Raw genomic sequence first — 12840 nt, 5'->3', positions numbered from 1 at the left:
TGATTGGGCTTAGCTGTGTTCTTCTCAGCAGGGGCTGCACTGTCCTCTCTCTTAGTCTCTCAGAGGTGTCCCCTTGAGTCTTCTTGTTTTGGAAGAACCATCAGATGATGGCCCTGTTACCCAGCACAGCAAAGAGTGGAAAAGCCTTGATGGAGAGGCTTCTCCTTCATGTGGATAGCTCTGTGGCCTACTGATCCTCATGAATGTCGTTGTTCCCTCCCAGCGGCCACACTGGCTTCCTGCCCAGAAAATAAATAGTCCTTTTCTCCCCATTGCTCACCCTGACAAGAGGCACATTCGGCAGCAGCAAGCTGGCAAAAGAGGGTTTTGAAGAGGCCAGGCAGTGATGGTAGGAAGTAGGAGGCTCTAAGGTCATGAGGGTGGAGATGTCTCCAGTCTGCCTTCCCCTCCCCAAGTACTGTGTCTGTACTCGATTTGCACATATCACCAGAAACAATGAGCTGGGGAACATGGGGGCTGTATTTTCAAATCTCATGTTGCATGAGCTATGATGGATGGCATATGATCAAATATTACTACCAATCATACTGTTCATCCCAAGAAGATTTCTGATCCATCTCTGTTTTTGGAATGGTCTGTACTCAAATACGTCAGGGAAATGGTACCCTATCTTCCTTTAAAAACACCTAGAAAGTGAGATTCCTCAATTTCCCATCGTCTTCCTTAAAAAGGAAGGTCTTCAGTCATGTCAAACCCATGAAGCAGCTAACCTCAACTATAATGAGCATTATTATGTCCAAGCATTATGGCTCCAAACTCTGACTGTGATATGATCAAAAAACAACAATAAAAAAAGTGTCATCAGGTTCGGTATTAAAAAAAAAAAATCATGATAGAGTAAGAAGTGAATGTTTAGAAGTTACCTGGAAGACACCATGTGGAGAATTGGCTGAGGACTGAAATAGAAGATGAACCTTCACTGGTTTGGCTTGGGTTTTTTAGAGGTAAAGTTAATACCAGCCTTGTGGCATTAAGATGAGCTAGGAAGATACAGAGGCCACACTTCCAACATGGGACTTCAGCGTGACTCCAACAAAACAGCAGTAACTCTGCTGATGAAGTGCATGGTCTTTTTAAGGAAGAGTCCCTTAAGTGAAAATGACATTCCACCAATCAGAGACTAGCAGGGCTCAGCTTTGGGTACCCCCTTTTTTCCCCCAGAATACTCATTGTTGAGTTCTCTGATGAACTCAGATGCACTTCTGAGATGGCAAAGCATTTTCTTGTTCTCTAAGCATATTCTTTCCCAAAGAGCAATGGTTTTTGTGTCGTATGGGAAAAACTACAGTTAGACTCTAATGCTTCTAAAGTATTTAAACAAGGTTTCGTTTCCTTAGCAACCAGGCTCTTTCTGATTGTTGTACACATTTTTCTTATGAGATCAGTAGCACCTGAGTCTCTTGACAGTAAAGGCCACCTTGAAAATCAAAATATGGAGGTGGTTTAAAGAGCATTCTAGTTGTTTAAACAACTTACACAGTGTATAGCATTATGAATTTTTCATCTTAGCAGCCTTCACAAGAGAAAGGGTGTGTGTGTGTGTGTGTGTGTGTAAGGTGATAGAAAAGAAAATCTGGGATTTATTAAAAGCTAAGGTTTTTAATAAGGTCTGAAGTCTTGACGGTCAGAGCTGGCTCAGGCAGTTATCACTGTGCTGACGTTCCTGTGTTCAGATTACGGGGAGCATTACAGTGGAGTAGCTAATCTTTTGTGGCCAGTGCTGCTTGCCTGTGTTGATAAGTATGATTAACAACTTTAAAAGTCAAATACATTAGCAAATGCCTTATAGCCGCCAGGAATGCTCATGGCCACCCACACTTCAGAGCAAAATGAAAAACAAGTTCAGGAGCCTAGGATTCCTGAACCTTTTAGATAAGTATGCTTCCAAGTTCGGTTTTGAAGTTGGTTTCAATCAAATCATGTAGAGCTGTTGTTAGAAAGCAGTACGATATGAACAACAACAACAAAAAGCATGAGGAATGTACTTTTTAGTTTGAGAGGTTGTAAAATGATGATGTTCATTATAGTTTCAGAATCTATTTTAGGCCTTCTTTTCCCCTAAAATTTCAAAGTAAACTTTAAAAGAGATACTGGATTTTTTTTTTTTTTTAGAAAATTCATTACATACTCCAATTTTTGATGGTAATCCTGAATAAAAGTCAAAAGTCTAGGCTGCATACACATTGAATGAGGCAATGATAGGTGACATAATCTTCAAAACAGAGGAAGAAATTCAGTTTAGTAAGTGCTCAGCCTGGCTCACTGTGTGACCAGGGGCTTTGTTCCTCCCAACTGGGGCTTCATTGTGGATGTCCATTAGCATCATAATAAAGCAAGCCTCTGTGCTAAGTGTCATACAAAGGAATTCTGAATTTCTCTGCCCAGAATTAGTGATAACGCCATTGAAATTGTAAACCAGTAGAGGATTTGATGTTTACAATGGCAAGGGTTAGTAGAGAGTTGCCTGTGAAAGAGGGCTGGAGCGTGGAATTAGGGTAGACAATCCTGAAGAATAGCAATGCCCATTCCAAGAGGCAAACCCATTCTTGTCGAACTGTCATGAACACAGTGCATGAAATTGGCGTCTCCCCAGCAGGTAGTTGATACTTTCTGCTTTGCTGTTGACTTTCTCTGGTCTGTAGCTGCTGAATGCCAGAACTTTACATGCCTTTCCTACCAGGAGAGAGCCGGAGTTGGTTTTGTTACTTGGTAACAGAAACCACAGGCCAACTCGCTTTCCAGAGCATCAGATTTGTAGAAAAGATGTTGATGTGATGGAACTTCCTATTTTCTTTCTTTTCTTTTTTTTTTTTTTTAAAAAAACCTTACATCGTTTTTATCTTTCTGAGCCTATTATGGGTACAGTTATTCTTGCTCCCTATGATTTCATTTTTTCTGTCTTTAATACAGCTTCCCAATGCAGTTGACTTTTTGCTGGTGAGAAATTTCCCCTATTTCTCTTTCTCTCTCTCGTTTTTTTTTTCCTATAGGTAATGTAAGCCAGAAGTTTGTAACTTTTGGAATTTTACAAGTACCGAAATCCTGTATGTATGGTAGAACATCCACATAGATAACACAGTGCTGACAATTTGAAGCCGTAGGTGATGGGGAATTAAGTTCTTATCATTTGAATTCCATGTACAGCTGTCATTACTCCTCCAGTTCATTTTGAGAGTCCTCATGCTGCAGATAACGCTGTCAGATTTTTCTTACAAAATCTTTTGAGATAAAGAAAGCTCACAAAATCAGGGTGGGTGATCCAAGCAGCCAAGCCCATTACCCTGATTTGCTTCAAAAGAAGAATATATCAGGGGTGGGGGTAGGTTGCTTCAATCGAAAAACCCAATGGCTTCACAGAACTTTCCATTTTAAACAACATTTGCTGAAAACAAAGTGAAATTTTGTAATTTTATAATGAAAGGTAACATTCTTCTCCAGAAAAAGAAAGGAGATTAAGTATAATAGATGTTATGTGATAGATTGTTCTACCTATTGAGGAATGTTAAATGCTGGAAAAGGGATTTGTGGAGAGTTTGTTTTTAGAGCACAATATAAACATGGGTTTGTTTGGTTTTCAACATTACCTGGAATGTTTGCTGCTGAAGTTGTGTTAGAGGCATATCCAGCATCCTGAGAACCTGAAAACCACTTTTCAAGCTGCAACTTGAAAATGGGCTCCATGACACTAGAGACTGTGGGAAGTCCCAAAGCCCTGATTGTGCACACCACACCAGCCCGTACGTGTCCGTGGGACCCCTACAGATGAGTGCATGTCCCTGCTCGCTTCTGCTCTCAGCGCATGTGCAGTGTGAGCAACCGGAGAGGCAAATCTGGAAATTTGCCATTTCCATTGCCATAAGGAATACTAACTCACATACTAATACCGCAATAGAACGTGGTATTTACTTTCATCTTAAAATGGGGTAGAAAAGAGGCAGACATACTCCACATACCTGTGTGCATGCTAGAGGGACAGTCAGTCACCTGAAACAAGTCAAGGAATTGACTTCTACTCAATTAATTGTTTCATTTATGAGTCCACGTAGTTACTCATTTATCCATCCATTCTACTGTGCTGCTCAGGATATAGAACTATTAGAGAAGAACAGGAAGGACAGGTCTCTCAGCCTCAGGTGGACGTATGATGCACTGAGGAGGGCATCTGACTCCGTTTTGGAGCCTTGCCTCTGTTTTGGTCCGGCCTCCTTCTTACCTGGCTTTTGACTAAATAGTTACTTGGGTTCCATTGGATTCAGCTGGTAGCTTTATTTGTTCATTTGAAGATCACCAAGACATATGGTGAAGTAAACAAAATAAGGCTTTGAGCAATACATCTAATATGATTCTGTTTATATAAAAAGAATTACCTAGTGGGTATGCAACATGGGTGTATATGTATGAACGTGTGTAGACATATATAGGTGTTTTACTGTATAAAATACGTGCATATATATGTGTATGTTAGGTTATATATACATAAAGATATCTATATCTTAAAGTTTGGAAGATAGACACTAAACTGTTAATAGTGATAACCTCTAGGGAGGGAAGCAGAATTAAGCGTTGTAAATAAAAATGGACATATGTTTGAATCTTTTAGTGAGCAATAGTTGGTGTAATTAAAATTATTTTAAAGAAAAGTGTTTTAAAAGTTTTTTTAGTTATTAAAATGTATTAGATATTCATTGATTGCTTTGTAAAGATAACAAATTAATTCATTAAAAATGAATGAACCCATGTTACAGGATGAGAACTATATTTTCATATTTATAATTCTGTTCATAAGACAAATAATGTGTAGTACCTTTCTGGGTTTTTTTCTAATTCCTTTTTTGCCAAGAAATTGGTGAATTTTTAAGAATCCAATATCTAAAGCAGATGTGATCAAAATAAACATCTTTGTCCTGGGCTCTTTGGTCAGGCAAACTTGGGAACTTCTGTTGATCTTCTTAAATGTCTTACAGATTCCATGTCTCGTGCTGCCTTTATTGGTAAATAAAGTGATCACATTGGTCATGCACAACTGTTAGGTTCTTTTTGCTAGATAATAATAGCCAAAGAAGAAATTTTGAAGCAACAGAGAATCATCCATTCTGCCAAAAATCTCATAATCAAGTCCTATCAGTAACCAAACATAGGACCAGATTCTGCCAGACGTATAGACATTTCTTAAGCAAACAAACAACGTACGTAACTCGTGTAACTTGTGTACAGGTTGGAGTCCCAGCGTTTCGCTTTCCTTTTAGCTGCTTCAACCACAGCCTTACATAGAGTCAAGAGAGGCTTGAGGCAAACACCTAGACTCCAAAAATAGATTCTGTCATCTTTGTAGCCAGCTCAGACGAGCAGGACTCCCCAGGAATCTTGGCTAAGTGAACTGCAATGATTACATTGGTCATGGATACCTCTTAGGTTCTTTTTGGTAGGTAGTGGTAGCCAAATAACTACTTCTGGGGCAAAAGAAGGTCATCTGCTCTCCCCAGAACCTTACAACCAACCCATATCGATAACACATGTAGGACTGTTTCAGGATTTAGGCTGAGGCACTCTCACCGGAGATCTGGGTCAAGGCCTAATCAGATTTCGCACTGCGACACTTTGAGCCAGTCCATATTTCTTGCATACCTTAATTCCGCCAAGCACACTAGTCAACGGTAACAGTTTTCACCAGTTGAAACCTCCTTTTGACACTCCAAATGCTAACTGGAGATTGTTGATGGAGAGGTGGTGCCAGCAGGGCTGATGTCAGCAGATTCTCAAGTGCAGGCTCCCTCTTTAGAATACCAGCTAGACCGTCTCAGACTCGGAATGCTTGATTAGATGCTAGCAGCACCTGGCTCTAGCTGAACCCAAGTAGCACATACATAACTTGGCAGCATATATGCTCAAGTATTTTAGACTAAATGACAGACGAGTACTGCAATTACCTATTCTTACAGAGAGTTCTGTTTCTTGAATTGAGATTAATAATATTCAGCTCTATATGTGTAGTCGCAATCACCTAAATTTTAAAAATTCTGACTATGGAGTAGTAAGTAACGCGTGTTAAATGTTTATGCCAAGCTCCATTCCCAGCATTTTACATGTATTAACCCACTTAATCTTCCTAACAACCCCAAGAGGAGTATTATTATTTTCCATTTAACAAAGAGGGATCTCAAGCAACCTGCCCAAACTCACACAGCTTGTATCTGGCAGGGTCCAGATGAGAACCCAGGTATCTGGAACATAAAAGGCAGTTTTTTCACTGCATTAAAGAAAGAATGCACTCTTATCCATGAAGCCATTGTGCTCTTACCAGCTGCGAAAGACTGTTCTGAATTTGCCCAGGCACAGATTCTGTGTGTCAGCCATGTTGTCTACATGTTGTTAGTCTGAATAGCGCTTCCTTTGATGTACAGTGTTCCTCCGCGGGCTCCCGGGCTCCTCAGTAGGTTTTCCTCTTTACAGAGCTGACAAGAAATATCTAATAGTCAGGCCTGGCTCTCTGCAAGAAAGAAAAAATCTCCAAGGAGCCTCTTGGATCCTTCCCGCAGCACCCTGTCAAACCACAGGAGGCTGCTCTAGAGCGCAGGGCTTGCAGGGCAATATTTGCATCCCTTCTCTGAGCCTGGCCTCTTTTCTTTCTTTCTTTCTCTTTCTTTCTTTCAAGATGTTTTATCTTTGCCGAGAATGAGCTTTCATATGTAAACCTCCAGGGCTATAAGCCTGGTTTCTGCTTCCCAGGGCTGATTAGAAGAAAGAGGACTGAGGGAGCTTGAACCCCATGATTTGTGAAATAGCACTTAATCTGACTCTTCACCTTTGCCCTACTCTGTAAGGGGGTTCCTGAGTTTAGAGCCAGTACTCTGACATTTCCATAAACAATATATCTTGCACCTTCTCCATGTGTGGAGGAGAGAATGGGACCAAGGGCTCTCAGATCTAGCTGCTCCTGAAACAGAGTCAATCCACTGTATTTAGGCCCTCCCCTTCCTTGAATCTTTTATTAAACCTTTCTCCTCTTTGTTAGCCCTAAGTTAGCTTTGTAAGCACTTGGTTTTGCTCTCCTCTCTGCCAAGCATTACTTCATCTAGTTCCTGTTTCTTGTTTGTTTTTTGTGATCATTTTAATGTTGCTTTTTTTCATCACAACAAGTGTACTCTTTAATCCACATTACCTATTTCCCCCATCCCCCACCTACCTCCCCTTTTATAACCATCATTTTGTTCTCTGCAGTTAAGAGTCTGTTTCTTGGTTTGTCCCTCTGTCTCTTTTTCCCCTTTGCTCATTTGCTTTGTTTCTTAAATTACACATATGAGTAAAATCATATGGTATGTGTCTTTCTGTGACTGATATATTTTATTTAGCTTGATACTCTCTAGCTCCATCCATGTTGCTGTGAATAACAAGGTTTCATCCTTTTTTATGGCTGGATAGTATTCCATTGTGTATATACACAACACATCTTCTTTATCCATTTATCAGTTGATAGACACCTGGGCTGCTTCCCTAGTTGGTTATTGTAGATAATGCTGCAATAAACATAGGGGTGCATGTATCCCTTTGAATCAGTGTTTTTGTATCTTGGGGATAAAATACTCAGTAGCATGATTCCTGGATTGTAAGGTAGTTCTTTTTTTTTTTTTTTAAGATTTTGACAGAGATCACAAGTAGGCAGAGAGGCAGGCAGAGAGAGAGAGGAGGAACCAGGCTCCTTGCTGAGCAGAGAGCCCGATGCAGGGCTCAATCCAAGGACCCTGAGATCATGACCTGAGCCGAAGGCAGGGGCTTAACCCACTGAGCCACCCAGGCGTCCCCTATTTTTAATTTTTTGAGGAACCTCCATACTGTCTTCCACAGTGGCTGCACCAATTTGCATTCCCACCAATACTGTACAAGGGTTCCTTTCTCCACATCGTTGACAATGTTTATTGTTTCTTGTGTTTTTTAATTTAACCATTCCAAGAGGGGTGAGGTGATATCTCATTGTGGTTTTGATTTGCATTTCAGTATATCAGTCCCAGTTATTACTGTTGTGCTTGGTTTATGAATTTGTACTGTACTTACACCTGGGTGTAGATGTGGCTTGTGATGCAGAACTAACTTCTTATGCTCAGGGTTTCATAAGAATGGGAAGCTTCAGATGCCAGATCATTTGCTTTGCCATCTGGTATAAACCTGAAGAGTATTTTGGTCCCAAACATGGGTGGTGTTCCTTTCTCAAGTACGGATTTGCCCAGGCATATGGGTATTGGGCTTCTGACTATCAAAATGGTCAGAGCTGAGTTAGGCAGGCTTCTGACACCTTTGAGTTGGTGGCTGTGAGCAAAGCTGCCACATCACTTTGGGTAGTTTGTACACTGAACAACTCTAGGTTGTCCTCGTTCTGGGGAAGCCAGGTGCCAATGTGAGAGTAGACTCTGAACACTGAGGTCCCTTCCCAATGCTTATTCCACTCCCTAATATTTTCCTTCCTCTGCCATGGTTAAGCACTGGCAATCTGGCACCTATCACCAGTATTCCACAATGGCTTTCTTGTAGCTGTATATCTATTTTAAATGGCTGTATAGTATTTCATTATATGACTACACCATCATTTATTTGTAAGTACCTTGTTGGTGGGCATTATGGAGTTTTCAATCCTTTGCAATGACAAATAATGCTGAAATAAAAACTTGAATATGTTTGTACATGTCTGCAAATATCTCCAGGAAAAATTCCTCCAGGTAGGATTTACTTTGACTCATCTCCCTTGACAATCATATCTAAGCAGTTGCTGCTGGTACTTTTCCTTTTTTTTACCTTCATCTTCCAAGTTCAAACCTTTCTGACCTCTTGCTTAAATTATTGCAGTAGCCTCCTATTTGGGTCAGTCTACCTACTGTCTCTTTTACAATCCATTCTAAACATGGTTATGAGACCTCACTGCTCAGATTATGTTACACCTGTGTTCCAAAACCTCCCAGGGTTCATGATTGCTGATTGCACTCAGTATTAACCCCCCACCCCAATCCCCACCCCTAGCATTCAAGGCCACACCATGGTATATGGTTCCAGCCAGCCTTTGGAGTTTCATCCCCCATAATTCCCCCACAGTGCCTGTGCTTCAGCAGAACCAGCTACGTCGTCTTGCCTTTTGTCTCTTTCGGTGCCCTAGAGCTCATTTTTCTACTCTAGGCATGTCCTTCTCTTTGAAGTGTCCTCCTTCATCTCTGCCTGTGCAAATCCTTCCCAAACTTTAATGCAACCACCCTAGTCATAGCTTTCTGGATTTTCCCACTCCCCAGCCTAGATGTGATCCTTCCCTTTCAAAGCCCAGAGGTGCTCTTTCTATTCCCTGCTGGCCTCAGATCCTGTTTTTGATTGTAATCTTTTGTGCTGGTGGAAACCTAGCTGGAGAGCTGGAAGCACACATCCTCTGACGTGTCTAGTGAGTGCATTGTATAGATATGACATTAAAAATATATTTATTAGCGTGGATCTTTGTAATCTGTAAGTTCCCTTAGCACAAATTAGCATTGCCATCAGCTTGTGTGGAAGAGAGATCATACACTTGAAACCATGAATATGAAAGTAGATTACCTTTCCAATGTGTCTAGTCAAAAACACAGAAACGCATTGGCAGTGAGGTGGTGTTCAGGATAGGAACAGGAGCCCATCACATCTGCCTTTCCTTCTCCTGGGGTCCACTGCTGCCCCTTCATAGCCCACATGGAATAGGGTCCCACTAGACTTGGAAGGGTGACTTCTTGCCAGTCACAGCAAGCAAGGACTCGCATTCCCATTTAGGAGGATTTTCCCCTAACAATCTAGGTACTTTCATTAAGGGGATGTTTGCAAACATCCTGGCTCCTGACTAGCACTCACTGTCAGCAGGATGACATTCTCAAGAGAGGAAGTGGGAGGCAGGGGTATTGCTAGGGCAAGTTATAAAGTGTGACCAGGTCAGGTCAGAGGTCCCTTAACAAATTCTCCTCTCATTTCAGTGACCCAGAAAGCCCCCACCTCACATTTGAGGACACTGGAAGGACTCAGATAGTCTCCCCCTAGAAGTGCTGATTCCCTACTTTCAAGCTCAGGCTTCTCATAATACCCATAATACTCCCTTGGATGGGGTATCTCTTACCTAGTTCAAGTTCTCATTCATTCACTTACTCAACGAATGGCCATTGTGTATGTCTCTGCCATTTAAGGGGCTTACGGACTGATGGAAGATAACGATTCCAGGATTCTTTTGCAAGGATGGAAAGAGAACCAAGGTTTGAGACTTTTACTCCTCAACTCCAGTCTGACCTATGCTTACCGCGAAGTCTCTCTCAATGAAGAGTTCAAATATTCAAAGTCGGAGCTCGTATTGTCCTTAGCCTGCACTTTATACCCCGCACATTATTCCCAGAATCCTTTTGTCTCCAGTGCTCTTTATCACGGACTGGTATTTATTTTGGTACCATCCTTTGCCAGATTAAATATTTATGCTTATCTAATATTCTCTCTGTTGCTGAAAAGAACAATCCAAATGTTGAATAATAACAGTAAAATACTTTATTATCTTAATTTAATCCTTCAGTCACCTAGGAGGTGTCCAGGGCTTACTCTGTGCCTTTCCTCTTCAAGGATACTTTCCAAGGAACAAAACTGAGACTTGAGTCCAGACTTGTTGATTCTGGATCCCAGTGCAGTCTTCATATCCTTATTTTAGTAAGACTCACATAACCTATTTGCTCTAAATGTGCACCTTCTCTACCCGATAAGGTTTGATTACTGTTGACTATGCAGAATACATCACTCTAAAAATTCATCCTCTGGTGAATGTGTGACACCAGTATATTCTGTAAGTCAGAATGTACTGATTTACAGAATATACTGATGTCACACATTCAGGTGTCCTACTCTAGTTGGTAGAGAAAACCTTCTCTCAGCTAGAACCTTCTGTCAGCTAGAACCTGAAATGCATCTCATATATTCTCTAGATTCACCAAATTAATCTGATAGTGTAAATACCACCAGATCCTGTTGCTTAGGACATAAGGTCATCTGAATATGTGTTTTAGATTAGAAATTATTTTATAATGTACTGTTTTGGCATTTTCTTCTTGGAATCGGTTTTCACAATTTTAATATGTTAAATATTATTCCATCGTGTGTGTGTGTGTGTGTGTGTGTGTGTGTGTGTTTCAGTCATGGGCATCTTCTTTTGAGTCTCATTAGGCATAGGAAAGCATAAGTCTGCTTTAACAACGCTTCCTCTCGTCCTGTGAAGTTTTCAGGCTAACTTAAAATGGGATTTGTTATATAACAGACATGCTGGGCATTGGTGTGGGGGGAGGGGGCCCAGGAGAGGATCGCCCCCTTGGTTTGTGACAGCCTGGCAGGTTTTTCCTCTAGTATGTGCCATAGCTGCAGAGCCAGATTTGAGAGAGAGGATTTATAGGAAATCCAGCTGTGAGTTTTCGTTTTCTCTCTCAGAGCTGGAGGCGGGGCCAAAACCAACCTCAAACCAGGCACACCATTGATCAGGCTAGAATGATGTGGAACAGTCTCACAGACAGCAGCTAAGCACAGAGGAAATATTAGCTGGCAGAGATAACGAAGAGGAAACACTCAGTGACAGATGCACCATCTGTCAGTTTCGGGGGAGCAGTTTTCAAGAAAACAGAAAATGAAATGAAGAAGACAGTGGCTTTGTTTCAAAAGTACAGCCCAGCCTAAGGACATTTTTCAACAAAGTAAGTTTGTATTCCATAGGGAAGGAGGTGGTGGTGGGTAAGAGAACAGTGACTTCCTATTTGCACTGTGAGTTGTGTTACCGATATGTAAAGTTTCCTTTGTGGTGTATTTGTTCGTCGGAAGGACATTCTTTTAACAAGTACTCGACTTAAAATTTAAAGTGGTGCCTCTCATGTTGACTACTCACTTGAAAAACATTTAAAAGCTACAATAAGATTTGTTTTACTTTTATTTAACCTGAGAAAATTGTCTTTATCTCAATTACACTATAGATACTGACCTAGGACTTTTTTTTTTCCTGGTTTTTCTGAAATAAAAGCAAAATTATTTGTTATCTTTCTCCAAAGGCAGTTTAGTGAGAAAAATGCCCATCTCTCAGATTTAAGGGGCTGGCAGAAAGTGCCGTTTATTGGATTTTAATTCCATGGGATCGGTTACATAAATAGCCACGAATACGACCTAGACTTCTACATGCCTTCCAGATCATCGAATTGTGTTGACATTGTTTTTAAAGGAAGCGGCTTCTGGATCTTTTAGCTTGTCTTTCTCACAAAGCCATCCACCCTTTTCCAGAACACAAGCTGCCATACCGAACAGCCCTGTTACTTATGGTTACCGTGTCTTTTTGAAACATTTTAGTTTTAAAACAAAGTTGGACTTGTGCTGTCTGTTGTTAAGTGTTCAAGTGGTTTTTCATTTGATGTCCTGTGTCTCATGCTACATTCGGCTGGGATCTGTGTAAGTCCAAAGGGATCTTAAAGGGTGATTTGGAATGATAAGCTTATATGAACGATAGCAAAGTTTTGAGGGGATCACAGGAGCCCCCCTGTTGGAAAAAGGCGATTCTCTTACCTTTTGCACAGGCAAGAGAGTCTTACAATGATGCATCGGCGTTAGCAGCCTGTCTAGTCCAAGCCAGAAGTAGAAGCACTGGCTGTAAACTCACCAAAGCAGAAACCACTCAGTGTTATGGCCCAATATGGATGTCAGAACTCTGTAGCATGTGTGGGAAAATGGCCGCAGTCCAACGTCTGGAATCATTTATCTTCTGGTGGAGTCTAGAAGACAACTGTTGTATGCGTTTTACAGAGATTCCCGCTGATTGATTTC

General features: G+C 41.1%; 1 protein-coding gene across 13 annotated transcripts in view; it reads left to right on the top strand.

The window, feature by feature from the left end:
* The window catches only part of STARD13 (StAR related lipid transfer domain containing 13), a 523725-nt gene that overhangs the window by 413353 nt on the left and 97532 nt on the right, over window positions 1-12840 (top strand). Inside the window, exon 1 of one of the 13 annotated variants that reach the window (XM_082700367.1) lies at window positions 11485-11729. The exons of 11 other annotated variants lie outside the window; for them this stretch is intronic. The gene's annotated coding sequence lies outside the window, so the exon portion shown is untranslated. Of the gene's footprint in view, window positions 1-11484; window positions 11730-12840 lie in introns of those variants that run through there. One more of the 13 variants, XM_082700365.1, reaches the window with a different exon arrangement.

Source organism: Mustela nivalis (genome assembly GCF_964662115.1).
Source record: "Mustela nivalis genome assembly, chromosome: 15".
In the NCBI taxonomy this organism is placed as follows: domain Eukaryota; kingdom Metazoa; phylum Chordata; class Mammalia; order Carnivora; family Mustelidae; genus Mustela; species Mustela nivalis.
The sequence above is the reverse complement of the archived record's forward strand: the minus strand, read 5'-3'. Positions and strand labels throughout refer to the sequence as shown.